The sequence below is a fragment of the Pinus tabuliformis genome, chromosome Q (genome assembly GCF_031772625.1).
Source record: "Pinus tabuliformis cultivar Carrire ecotype Pingquan chromosome Q, CPIR1, whole genome shotgun sequence".
NCBI classification, from domain to species: domain Eukaryota; kingdom Viridiplantae; phylum Streptophyta; class Pinopsida; order Pinales; family Pinaceae; genus Pinus; species Pinus tabuliformis.
Window position 1 is genome coordinate 807,973,415 of NC_142296.1, and position 14,654 is coordinate 807,988,068.

At 48.7% G+C, this 14,654-nt stretch overlaps 1 non-coding gene across 1 annotated transcript; it reads right to left on the bottom strand.

The window, feature by feature from the left end:
* Positions 1 to 14,261: 14,261 nt before the first annotated feature.
* Positions 14,262 to 14,415, bottom strand: LOC149222101 (5.8S ribosomal RNA). The gene has a single exon (XR_016249729.1). It is a non-coding gene; the product is annotated as a 5.8S ribosomal RNA (ribosomal RNA).
* Between the last annotated feature and the right edge of the window lie 239 nt (positions 14,416 to 14,654).

Sequence of the window (14,654 nt, forward strand, 5' to 3'; positions counted from 1 at the left end):
CAAAAGTTCGTTGCTGCTTGCCTTTGCTATTACGCGAAACCTTCCTTTTTGCTTTCTTTGCTCGGTTGTTTAGGTGGTTGTCCTCGAACCAGTCTTTCGGTTGTTTCGGTCACTCCTCACCACCCAGACATAGATTACAATTGCTTGGGTTCAACCAGCTCTTTTCACGCTTGTTGTGTGTTCCATTGAGTGATTTTTTGTGTTCTTTACTCAGTGTTATTGTCTCTCAAAATTCATTGTAAGTGCATTATGTCATTGAAAAGAAAATCGAACTAAAATCTTTTGCATTCAATAGTTAATCAAAGGAAGAGCATTTTGTTAATTTGCATTCTCAAAAGAAAAGTCTCATTTCTTTGTCATTAGCTGCATTAGATTGTTTGAGCTCGTTTTGTTTGATTGAAAGCTCTTAACCCTCTCATAGTTAGAATTCATCGAACGAAATGGTATTCTTTGGCATATAGCTTGCATCTAGGTAATTGTGAGAGATCACACGATAGGGCCTGAAATCGAAACTTAATTTCAAGATCAACCATAAAATGAACTGAATAAACCTAAAAACGCATTGGAACTTAACGCAAACATCTAGAGGTCTAGGTTAGAGACGTGTTCTGGCGTCTTTAAACATAGTCACTGTTGTTTCACATTACGGTTGGGTGATTCCTCCTTCTGTGACTCGATAGTGGTCTAACACAGACTGTGCTCCCACGTACCGTCGCGTATATAGGGAGACCCCACTAGGCTTTTATCCTTGATCCATAGGAAGCCGAGTCTGCCGCCTTGTGAACCGTAACGCACCGAACACAGCATTCGGGAAGATTGACTGCAGTACGGAAAGTCCTTGGCTCTCATACGATTGCTGAGGTGTATAAGCAGTTTTACGGGTCACTTGGTAAACCCTTTACCTAGAGTCTCCAGAGCAGTCACTTTTGATCCTTTTCGGACTCCCTAAAAGAAAAGGTGCCTGTGAGCGTCTTGTCACTTCGTGCTCATTAAACATTCGAAGGAGACTGGAGTCATCTTTTCGTCCTTTTCTCGACTCTTGAAACATGAAAAGGTCAAGTTTGGTTCCTGTGTCTTAAAATTTATTCGGCCACGATAACATCATCTGGTTAGATCTTGTGTGCGTTAGCTTGAGTAGGGTCTTTATCGTTAGTTTTCCTTAGGTTTCGTGAAGGGTCTTGTCATCCTGGCTGACCCGTCAACTCCCGGTCCGAGTGATCAAGGTTCTCCATCTTCTGTTGCTCCTGAGACACCAGTTGTAAGCGGTACTCTTCCTGTTGTCCCGAGTATCCAGCCTATCAACGTACGTGCCCCAGGCGACGAAGATTACATAGAAGATTGGAATCCTATCTGGGAGCCTGACAGCGACCATACCCCTCGTACTCCTCGCGGTATGTCGTCTCCGATGTCCACTTCCCACATGGATGAGACATCTCCCAGCACAGGTGAGACACCCGTGGTGTCAGACATTGAAACTCTGATCCCAGCTACTTCTCCGCTCCCTCCACGTTATTAGTCGGTGAGGGATAGGATAGCTGCTAGAACTACTTCTACGACTATATGGGATCCTAGTCTTATTGCCACCACGGGGCCCTTCATTTCACGACCTCTTAATACGCCTATTTCCTCAGTTCGTAATACGCCCGTTACCTCAGTTCCTACCAATCCAACCGTTTGTATAGCGCACTCGACTCCGGTCGTTAGTGCCGTGTCAGCGTCTTCGTCTGTAAACGTCAGTGCTGGTCCTTCTCACAGTCAGGGCCAGCCACAGGTTTCATCCGGAGTCGTCGATCCTGCACAAAGTGCTCAACCCTCTTCTGGTGGTGTTCCAGGAGCAGGGCCGTATGATGCCCATGGGCAGCCCATTACGGACCCCGATTACCAAGGTCCACTCTTTTATTATGATGCTAACGGTGAGTATCTCGAGCTCGTTCAAGCCCTGCCTCGTCAACCTTACGTCGAAGTCTGTACACCTTTCGACGTTACTTATGACCCCGTTACTCGTATCATTAGTGGACGCCAGGTCTTCCCTGGGCAGCCTCAAGGACCGCCAAATCAAGGCCAGCTGCCTTATGTGCAAACCCCTCAAGGGCAACCACTTTATGGCCCGCCTTACCCAGGACAATCTGGGGGCCCACAGGGACAACCCTACTCGGGACAACCCTCGGCCGTTGGTGGTCCGTCATTTTCCTATCAGAGTCAACCTTCTGGTTACCCAGGGCAACCTGGTACCCAGCAAGGTTACCCATCTGGGCAACCAGGGCAGCCTTACATCCAACAAGGCCAACCTGGTTTCCAGCAAGGGTACCCATCTGGACAAACTGGGCAAGTTTACACTCCACAAGGTCAACCAGCAGTCTAGCAGGGGTATCCTCTTGGGCAGGGGGGGCAACCCTACTTACAGCAGGGCCAACCTACTGCCCAGTCTGGTCATCTTTCTGGGCAAGGAGGGCAACCCTATGTTCAGCAGGGTCAAACCACTGCCCAATCCATGCATCCTTCTGGGCAAGGGGGGCAGCCTGCTATACAGCAAGGCCAACCCACTGCTCAGCCCGTGCACCCAGGGGGGCAGCCTGCTATACAGCAAGGCCAACCCTCTGCTCAGCCTGTGCACCCTGGGGGGCAGACGGGCCAGCCTTCTATGCAGCAAGGCCAACCCGCTGTCCGCCCTAGTCATCCATCTGGACAAGCTGGCCAACCTCAGGGTCAACCAGCCATCCAGCCGGCTCAGTCATCTGTTCCGCAAGGACAACCCTTGGTGGTTCACGGACAACCTGGCACCCAGCAAGTCCGTCCTACTGGGCAGGCAGGTCCATCCCAAGCCCAACCAAGTCAACCTTCGGGCCAGATGATCCAAGCCCAACCGGTTCAAGGACATTATGCTGGGCCTCAAACTCAAATGAGTTATCAAATGCAAGGTGGGCCTCAGCCTCAACCTTCTTACCAGATGCAACCTCCTTATCAGGCTCAGTATGGGGCCCAGCAAACATATGGCTACCAGCAACCCCAGGGGAAAACTCAATTTGCTCCTTATCAAAATTATCAACAACCACAGGTCACTCCTTACCAAAATTATCAGTATGCTGCACCTGTAGGGCAAGTTGCTAATACGTGGGGAGCTGGGGGGCAGAAACAGGGACAACTGTCCGCATATGGCCAGAATCCGTATGGACAGAACTCTTATGGGCAAGGTCCCTATGCACCGGGTCCTTTTGGGCCGGGTCCATCTGGACAGAGCCCATGGGGGAAACCACCACCTGGTTGGAACCCTAATACTGCCTCGAATCCACAGCCACAAATGTCCTTTAACCCTCAGTTACCATTCTTAGCGACGTTGGAACTTCCTGATGTGTCCAAGTTAACAAATGATCCTATTTTGCATAATCCATATTGGCCACCAGTTCCAACCAAAATACCAGGTGATTGTCCAAAGTTTGATGGCAAAGCTAGTGAAGATCCTCAGGCCCATGTAATGACCTATCATCTTTGGTGTTCATCGAAATCATGGCTTGATGACTCTATCCGGCTCTGCCTCTTTCAGAGAACTCTCACTGGTTCAGCTGCTAAGTGGTACATCGAATTGAATCGCGGCATGTTTCAAGATTTCAACTTGTTGGCTATGGCCTTCTTGACTCATTTTCAGTTACCCATTCGGTATGAGACTGGGACACATCTCCTCACGTCTCTCAAACAGGATACGGATACGCACATCTCTAATCATATACATGAATGGAGAAGGCATCGTCGCCTGATCAAATTTTGGATTCCTGATCAACTCCTGACCGATTGGTTCACGACTTCCTTTGTCCCTAAGATTGCAAAAGACATCGCAATGGGAGCGTGTGTAACTGAAGAGCAAGCAATCGCGCGAGCTCAGTACCTCGATTTAGTGTATTCTCAGTCGGGTACTTTATATGAGTATCTGCCAGATGCCCCGAGGCCTGGACAGTACAAGGCTCCGCCGAAACCCTCTGTCGATGGAGTCATTTGCTCCGTGAATTCGTCATCAAAGAAATCGGCCGCGAACTCTGGGAAGAAAAAATAGAACGCTTCTAACGAAAATGCTTCTCAGGGCCAATCAATTTCTGGGAGTACCTCTGAGGTAAATGCCGTCCAGTCCACCGCGGCGGATAAATCCTCAAAAGGGAAAAAGAAAGGGAAAGCTAAGGATAAATCTGGACAGCCCAAGCAGGATTCCCCTAAGCCTCCCTCCGAGGAAGGAGCTAAGCGAAAGCCTAAGTATCCTTGTCTCATTTGTGATGAGGATCACTATACCAAGGATTGCCCGAGGTGGTCCGAAGTTAGTCGACTTTTGAAAGGTGCTCCTGGGCCTCCTGCTGTGCTTAAAGAGCCTTTCCCTTCCCAGCAGACTCAAATGGTGGCAGATCCGTCTCAATCCTCTTCCTCGTTCGGTTCTCAAGTGTTCATGGCTGGAACGATTCCCATCCATGTGACAACTCGAGCGAAAGATTATCCATCTCAAGCCGGGAAAGAGCCAGAGATTCCCTCCAGTGCTCCTCCGTCCAGTTCTGGTCCCCTTCACATCGAACGGCCCAGCACTGAGACGATCCCCCGACCCCCTCCCAAAGGTGTACTCAGGAAGTCATCTTATAACCCTAAAGTTCGTGCCGCCCAGCACTATAGCATTGTCGAGGAATTAGCTCAGGCTCCATCTGCTATGTCCGCGTTAGAAGTCCTCCAGAGTTGCCCCTCCTAGAGGAAGTCCTTGCTATAAGCTATTGGTGGCATCGACCCGACAGATTCGGATTTAATTTCTTTTGATCTCGAGGGTTTCACTCAGAGAATGCCTCACCAAGTGGCTTTCCTTATACAGGTCATCATCAATGGCAAAACAATCCATCGTACAGTTATTAATGAGGGTGCCTCAACCTGCATCATGTCTGTTGCATGCTGGAAGGCCATTGGTTCTCCTGCTTTGAGTCAGTCTCCTACGACCCTGGAAGCCTTCGATGGAAGAGAATCTCGTCCATATGGTATCCTCCAACGATTGCCTATCTCTTTAGAAGGGAAGACCGTAGAGGTGGAGGTCGAAGTTGTTGACGCTAACCTCACTTACAACCTCCTCCTTGGACGAAGCTGGACTTACGCCATGCAAGCCGTGGCTTCCTCCTTGTTCCGCGTCGTTCGTTTCCCTCATCAAGGGAAGATCGTCACGGTGGACCAGCTGTCCTTTTTTGCTTCTTCTTCTGAAGGTAATGTGCCATTCATGGAACATACCTCCAATTCATTAGTGAGTGTGGGTGCCGGACTGTTCAAAGATCCCTCCTTAATGGGAGTCTTTCCTCTCCCACCTCCGAATCTCGCCCCTGTTAACATGATTTCAGTACGCTCTGATCCATGGGTTCTTCCTCCCTTGAATCAGGAAGACTCTTGGGGTGATATGATGTCGTTGAGTCCTGCCGAGCTCAACTACATCGAGATTGTCGCTGCATCGGCTCCCCCTCCTGAACCTGCTTTTCTAAGCAGTGTTCCCGATTCATATGATCATTTCCCTTGGTTGGGTGATGAGGCCACTTCGGATCCATTGAAGGAAACATTTCCCTCCGACGAGGCCATCATAGAGACTATGTCTCTCGAAGAGCTCCCTTGGTCAGATCACCACCATCGCTCTTCGTTTCTCCCTCCACCTTCGGAAATGGTCACATGTCTCGAGCGGTTTGCTTCATGTGTCCCATCCCCGCCCCTCCAAACACCTGTTCAGCTATATCAAGTGTCTTCAGAGGGCAATATGGGCAACATCACGCAAACCCAGCCTATCGACATCTCTGTCAAACCAGGGATTGTCGAGAATATTTTCATTGGAGTCACGTGCACTCCTGAGGAAGTTCATCTCTATACTGCCTTATTTCGCGAATTCCGCGATGTCTTTGCATGGTCCTACGAGGAAATGCCCGGCATTGACCCTAGTATCGTGGTGCACGAAATACCTACTTATCCAGATGCTAAGCCTGTTCGTCAGCGCTTACGCCCAGTGCACCCTCGAAAGGCTGCAGCCATCAAGGCCGAAGTCGAAAAGCTTCTTAGAGCTGGTTTCATCTATGCCATCCCCCTCACGGAGTGGGTGTCCAATATAGTCCCTGTGAATAAAAAGCAGGGTACTATCCGGGTCTGCGTTGATTATCGCGATATCAATCGTGCCTGTCCAAAAGATAACTTTCCCACGCCTTTCATTGATCAGCTTATTGATGACTGTGCAGGAAGTGAGATTTATTCATTCATGGACGGCTTCTCTGGCTATAACCAGATCAACATAACCCCTGCAGACCAGCTTAAGATAGCTTTCATTTGTCCTTGGGGTACCTTCGCCTATAAGAAGCTCCCTTTCGGTCTCAAAAATGCCGGTGCCACTTTCCAGCGTGCGATGTCGTATGCTTTTCATGATATTCGACACATCGTGCAGCCTTATCTGGATGACCTTCCGGCTCATTCAGCTAAACGTCGGGACCATCCATCTCATCTACGCGAAATCTTTCTCCGCTGTCGACACTACCGTATTCGACTCAATCCGCATAAGTGTGTCTTCTGCGTAGAATCTGGCCGACTGCTCGGGTTCATCGTCTCCCGAGAAGGCATCCGTTTGGATCCCCTCAAGGTCGAGGCCATCTTGAATCTTCCTCCCCCTGCCTCTTTGCAGCAATTGCAGAGCTTGCAGGGCAAAGCTAATTTTCTCAGACGATTCATTCCGAATTATTCCAAGGTGGCTAAAGGTTTCACACGGTTATTAAAGCGAGACACACCCTTTCATTGGGATGCTATCGCCCAGGAGTCTTTCGAGCGCCTTAAAGACCTTCTTGTCTCAGCTCCACTCTTAAGACCTCCGAACTATCACCGTGATTACACTCTCTATCTAGCTGCCGCTGACACCACCATCGGCATGGTTCTAGTGCAGGATGATGATGCCGGCACCGAGCACGTTATCTACTATCTTAGTCGCAACCTTCTGGATACGGAAACTCGCTATGCATATGTCGAGAAGTTGGCATTGGCTGCTGTCTGCGCCGTTCAACGATTCCGGCATTATATCCTGTTGCGCACAACGACCGTGATCTCTGACTGCAACCCCATGACCTACATCTTGTCGCGTCAACTGCTGGGGGGCAAATACTCGAAGTGGATTGTGATCCTCCAAGAGTTCGACTTGGAGTTTACTGCGGCCAAGTCGAAGAAATCTCTGGTCTTTGCTGAACTGCTCTGTTCCTTGCCATCTCATTCTGCACCATCTCGTTCGGAGGAGCATATCCCAGATGAAACATTGTTTCTTATCAGTACCCTCGACCCGTGGTACGGGGACATTATAGTATATTTGCAGACGTCTTCCTTCCGTCCTAATGTGTCGAAAGATGCTCGACGGCGAATTCGTCACCAATCTCAACCCTATCGCATTTTGGGCGATACCCTGTACCGCCTCGGCGTTGATTCAGTTCTCCGCCGATGTCTGACTCTCGAGGAAGCTGAGCGGGTGTTGAATGACTGCCACTCTAGTGCTTGTGGCGGCCACATGTCCGGATATGCTACCGCCCAGAAAATTCTCCGTGCTGGTTACTTCTGGCCGTCTATCTTTAAAGATTGCATTCTTGCTGTTCGTGCATGTCATGAATGCCAGGTATACCACCGGAAAATGCGTGCACCTCCTGCACCACTGCACCCTGTTGTTACCGTAGGTCCATTTGCCAAATGGGGCATCGATTATACGTCCTGTAACCCTCGTTCGGCCGGGGGGCATGGGTATATCATCGTTGCCGTGGATTATTTCACCAAGTGGGCCGAAGCGATGCCTACATTGAACGAAGATGGTTACACAGCGGCGCAGTTTTTATTTAATCATGTCATTACTCATTTCGGAGTCCCTCAGGCTATCGTCACAGATCACGGAAAACATTTCCGTAATCACATGATGACGGAACTAACGACCCAACTAGGCTTGCGTCAAGATAGTTCGACACCGTACTATCCACAATCCAACGGTCAAGTCGAAGCCGTGAACAAAGTTTTGATCACTATGCTTCAATGTACCGTCAATACACACAAGTCTAATTGGCATCTGATGCTGTTCCCTACCTTGTGGGCCTACCAGAATTCTGTGAAGGACGCCACCGGTTTCACTCCGTTTCAGTTGGTTTATGGACTGGAGGCCACCCTTCCCGTTGAGTGTGAAATTCCTTCGTTGAAATTAGCTGTCGAGTTGCTTCCAACACCACTCCGGTGGAGGAACGGCTTCTGTACCTAGAACGGTTAGACAAGACCCATCGTTTAGCTTCTCTGGTATCGAAGCGCAAAAGAAGAGAGTCAAGGCTCAATTCGATCAGAATATACAGCCTCGTTCCTTCATTGAGGGAGATTTAGTACTGCTCTATGATCAAGCTAAAGATAAGCTGGGGGCAGGGAAGCTCGAATCCATGTGGCTAGGTCCCTATATAGTGAAAAGAGTTTTACAGAAGGGCGCATATGAGTTGATTGATTACGAAGGAAATCCTCTTGACAAGCCCCGCAACGGGCTTTATTTGAAGAAATACTATGCATGATTTCGTGCACTCAGCTTGTACATACGCGTGTTTAGTGTGTTTTGTGTGCATGATTTCACGTTTTGCTTTGGTGTGAAGGCGTGTTTGCCTCTTATTGTGTTTTCTCCTTCTTGTGCAGATGTCTAGTGCACCTTATGTTGGTTTCGCTGATGGCGCCTGCCGTAGTACTTGCAATTTGTCCTCTGCGGCATGGGAAATCTATGATCCTCACGGTGAATTGCTGGACCTCCAAGGAGTCTGCCTCGGTCGCACCACTAATAATGTCGCCGAATACAGTGCCGTAATTGAGTTACTAGCCGAAGCAGTTGATCTCGGCATTCGTGCAATGATGGTGAACCTGGACTCCCAGCTTGTCGTCCATCAACTCAACGGGCGATATTCCGTCAGAGACCAACGCATCCTAAGGTTGTACCTACGTGTCAGATTGTTAGAAAGGAATTTTGGCTATATCACATATCAACATATTCTGAGACGATTAAACGCATTGACTGATGCATTGGCAAATCGTGTGTTAGATAGGCATTTGCGGAACAGATAAACATCATACAAGAAAACGTAGAAAGCATAATAAGACCATAGAGTAAAGCATATGTAAATAAAGACATTTTTCCAAGCATAGTTTGCATGCGTGTCATGTGTGTTTTTAAGCTTGCATTCAAAAATTAAAATACATGGGTCATGTGTTGTGCAATTCATACATAAGATTAAATTTGTACTGAACATTGGCATAACATAAACAAAAACATCATCATATGTAACAAGATCCATCCAAAAATCGGTATGTATATATATATTTCGTGTGGCGCACTGAGGCGCTCAAAAATAAATGTATGTGTCACAAATAGAGTCACTGTCCTCAATACATCCGAGACATATGTCTCTCAAAACATCAGTGGAAGTAAACCTAGGCGACTACTGTGCTGGGTTATGCTCTCTGTAGCATACAGCCGCTCGCGCCACCTGCCTCAAAAGGCGGTGCATCCTGGATGCCACCCCCACCGTGTGGATCTGGTGCTCTATAGGGACCTCCTCGACCCCCTGGTAGTCCGGTACACCCTCCAGCAACCCCTCAAGGTTGCGAGCTATAGTCTCTGTAGTGTCAACTCCTGGAGGAACTAAGGCCAGGGCTCCAGCTCCTTGTCCCTCCCTCCGTGCTGACGGGGCTAGGCCAATAGGTCTCGCGGGTCCCACATCTGCACACAGTGACATCTGTCAAGACATGTACATGAAAAACCAAAAACATCAAAAAATATTAAAATGAGATCAAGTGACATACCTCCATCATCCCAATGCTCTCCTGCGGGCAGTGGCATGTCAGGGTCATTGCGGAAGTCCATGCCCGCGTACGGCCAATCCTCGACGAAGATGACCTGTCGCTCCAGCCACTCTCTGAAATACACCCCCCAAGCCACTGGGCGACCACCACCTCCACGCGGCATGACGCGGGCCCATCGAGTGGCCCTCGTCTCCCGAGGACCTCTAGGTGGATCCACAGCCATGGTCTGTAGCTGTAGAGCCGGCACCCGCTCCAGCATGAGCGGCAGAAGAAGCGACCCATACGCGAACTGCTTCGTCTCTCCACGACGGCAGTTGATTAGTTGCCTCTTCATGCTGGTAGTCACAGCAGTCACCCAGTTGAAGATAGTGGGTTGTAGGCACTCCAGAGCTAACAACAGTTGGTTCTTCGAGGCCTCATGGTTGGCCAATGAACCCGCTGCCCGTGTCACTAGGAAGAGTATAGTGCGGAGAGGCATGTCTCACACCGTTGGGATACCAACTTTCCCGCTCTGTGTCTTTGCAGCTCCTGGGCATAATCTAGCCATCAGCTGGTCCAGAGTCTCATCGCTGGGTTGCTGCCCCTCTAGGATGGGCATCTGACCCCGGCGCGACAAACCAGTCAAAAAGTAGATATCCGAAGCATCAAACTCGATATCTTGGCCGCGGATGGTGAATTTCCCATCTACTGGGTTCCAAGCTCTGATAAGGAACTCCAGCAAGTCAGGTTGCGCCCTCAAGCGCGGAGTCAGGAAGAATTTTAAGAAACCGCATGCCCGCATTGCATTCCGGCATTCGAGAAGTGCATATGCGGCTATATCCTCATCATCATGGGCTCTCTCTTGCCACACAAAAGCCATTTTTCCCTGCAAAGCCATGAAGAAACATTAGAATGCTGTTTGTGGAAATTTATATGTTCATTTTATTAAAAATCAAATTTTTCCGCGCCAGCGCGACTGTTTTTAAAACAGTCGCGCTGAAAATGGCGCCCCTGTGTTTTTTCATTGGGTCAGCGCGGAAGCACACGTGTTTTCCGCGCTAACCCAAAAGGTGGTACGTGTAATTTTAAATCGATCAGCGCGGTCCCGAGCGGGAAATCCGCGCTGACCGAGAGCGCACCAACGCTCAAAGAATTTGCCCAAATGGCCAAATTCCACCGTTAAATTGCTACCAAAAGGAATCAAAATGCAAGGCAGGGAGAGGAGAACCTACCTGGAAGAAGCTGCCGGATGAATGGTGTCTGCACGGGCTAGAAATCGCTCCGTCAACCTTGCAGCTCCTCAACGTTCTTCACGACCCAAAATGGTAACAATGGTAAAAAATGACTTTTACCCCCCTATTTATAGTAAAAAATTCATAATTGACTATATTTTCTTATCTATATGGGTTTTTGTCACCTTTTTACCATGGATTTAGCACTAGTGTCACTGAATTATGCCTGTATGCATGTTTTAATATGTTTTTTACACATATCGAACGGATTTATGCGGGTGGTGTTCTTGTGCAGGTTCAGGTAACCGGCGTGGTCATAACAGTTCTTCGTGCACTTGGTCCCAAAAAATGTCGTCTTTGAGCTCTTTTCCGACATGAATCAAGAAAAGATGGCCGAGCCTCCTTTCAGCTCATTAAAAGGAACGAGAGGTGGTCGTTTTAAGCTCTTTTTCGACCTTTGAACTTAAAAAGATTGCCGGGTGCTTGTCGTTTCGCACTCGTTATTGGCTCTAAAACGACGTGTTTCCGACCGCTTTTTTACTTTTTCAGGTCGAAGGCACTATTTACGAAAAGTACTCCTCGATCGTAATGGTCGGGCGGTTCTTTCGAGCATTGTTTTATACTTTTTCGGGCTCGGGAGACACAACTCTACGAAAAAGGACCCCCCTGGAGTCTCCTTTTCTGTTGTCTTTTCAGGCTCTCTAAACAAGAAAAGACGCCGAGTTTTTCCTTTGTCAGGCTCGTTAAACACTTGATGACATCGGGCATTGTCGAAATGACATTCTCCAAGCATATGCTATCCCCGTCAAGCTTGTCATCCAAAAATAACCGGGGTACCTGCCAGAAATGGTGGGGAAAATGGAACTGTAATAATTGTCGTGTCGGCAGTATGTCGCTCTTGAACATGGCACTGGTCTGCATTCGTGTCGGGTGGGAATTCCTCATTCTGTTTCACAATTGACCTCCGTGGGTATGGGTTATCCTATTTGACCTCTCATTTTCTCATTGCCTCGTCATCATACCCTCTGCTCATTTGATGTCAAATACTGCCACATCCACTGTCGTGCCGCCGATATGTTCAAGAGAAGTTGACCTCTGCACCAGTGCAACCTCATCTGCTATCTCACACAAATCATTTTACCTCTGTCTCGTGTCGATGATGTGGGAAGCATCATGGCCCACCTTCGATCAAGGTCACCTCCTGTCGACTTCAACTCATTATCCAGGAAGGCGACCTAGAGACTCCCTTCAGGTGCCTTAGAGCCTGCATGCCTCAATGGCAGGTTCTTCGTGTTCGATGAGAGGTTTTCATCATTGGCTTCCGATCGAATGATTCTGCGGGTGTTCGACACCAGCTCATTGATTCACACGCCGCGGATTGTACCTATAGTATCTTGAGGACCATTGACATTATTGGTGGTACCTCTCGCATCTGTTAACAGTTTTCATCATTGGCTGGTAATCAAACGATGTCCATGCATGTTCGATTTCAGCGCATGTATTCACATGCTTGGACTTGTACTTTGTTCGGGTCGGGACGGAGCGCAAGACCCTGGATCTCTGTCTTTTATGGTCCAGGTTGCGATTTTGTGGATGATCGTTACATGACTCATTGATGGATGGCTGTGCCCATACCTGAGTCTTCATGGATGGCTGCGACCATACCTTATCATTACTATGGTCTCTTTAGCTGGGTGGCTGCGTCCATTCCATAGACCTTTCGCATGTCTTTCGGATGGCTGCGCCCATGCCTAGACTGCATGTACTTGATTATCAGAGATATTCGGTCCTTCCTGGTGGTGTTCCAGTTCGGCGAGTTTTGTAAAGCATTTCACCCCTCCCACTCTCTCGGTCTTCATGCTTTAGGGGGCATTTGTTACACAGTAATTTGTCACTGTCTCCCTATCAGTCACCCTACTGTGCCAAGAATTCATAATAATCAAGTCCATGCCTTCTGAACTAGCCAAAAACCCACTTTTTTCCAAAGTTTTCCTCATCAGCGCGTCTGTTTCTAAAATACCCGCGCTGACTGGCGCTCCATAACAAACCACGTGCGCTGCCAGCGTGGAAGCACACGGCTTTTCCGCGCTGATCGAATTTCATGACCAGTGCTACCTACGTTTGTATCAACCCACGCTGACCACAGCTTGACCGTTATTGCCTTGCGATGTCAGCGTGCCAGATCAGTTATGCACCCGCGCTGATCTAGTTTGGGCGAATTTGTTCCAATAGCCAGCCTTCCAGATAACTACAGGCTTGGTTGTTAGTCTTGTGAATGTCGCCTCCCTTCTATGGCATGTCTGTTCGACCCTTTGCAACTACTTCCCTTGGAGATAAGCTCATCCTTCCACCATTCAAGGAGACTCCTCCTATATAAACCTCTACCATTACCATGAGCAGCTAGTTGGATATAGTTTGGAATAGCTTGGATTGTGTGGAGCTTATAGTGCTCAGATTGCTGCTACTATAGGTAGTTGGTGTGATAAGTGTGGAAGTGATTGATAGCTTAGGGAAGGTTGTGTTAAGTTGCTTGTGTGAGAGAGAGAGTTTCTTGTCTTGGGAGAATCATTTCCAAAGGTGAATGCTTGAGAGACTTGCTGACTGGCCCCTACTGAGAAGGATATCGACGTCAGAACACTTGGTTGTACTATTCTCTATTTTGATTAATAATAGATGACTACTATTATTGTTCCATTCTCATTTGTCTATGCAATGATTAGTGTGAATTACATCCTTTTTGACTGATGTATAGTTGCTTTTATTAGATTTCACGCTTGTGTTTGTCTTCTCTTCGTGTGTGCAGGTATCCATTCACGGAGATCGCGGAGGATCGTGACCGGCCAGAGCGAAGGAGCGAAGGTGGCATCTCTTCATCAAAAAACAACATTGGAATCCAAGTAGGTGTTCTTTTCCTACCTTTTAATCGCAACTAGGAACTTGCATAGTAGCATTGACTGATTGTTGCTAGACCCATTCTGGGCTAGTAGGGATCGCCTCTATCCGTAGAGGGGATTTGCCTCTCCAACAGAGAGCAAAGCAAGTTCGAGCGATGCCACACAAAGCCCGCATCGGCTAACACCGACTGCCCATCCAAGGGGACAAGATCACCGCTCGCCGACGCACACCACAAAACATCGCTTGAGGTATTTCAGCCGACCACACCGCATGGGGCATGGACGACCAGCTCCGCTGCTCCCTAGCATATTGCAGGGAGCGCATTTGAATGGGATGCGACGCCCAGACAGACATGCCCTCGACCGAGGCCTCGGGCGCAAATTGCATTCAAAAACTCGATGATTCATGGGATTCTGCAATTCACACTAAGTATCGCATTTCGCTACGTTCTTCATCGTAACAAGAGCCGAGATATCGGTTGCCGAGATTCGTTTCCACGTATTACAGAAAAATCGGCCACAAAACTGAATAGGGGCAACCCCCCACAACAAATGTAAGGCCAAGGGGCAAAAGGAGGAAAAACGCATGAGAGAAAGAGAAACAAAGGTGTCTAACCCCCTCACGGGGGGAGGCTCGAACAGAGGACAATCTCCCCCCAGCCCCACGCCCTCGAAAAAAGGGGGGAAATGCGTGGGACAACGACCGAGAAGGACTAGGGTGGCTACCCCG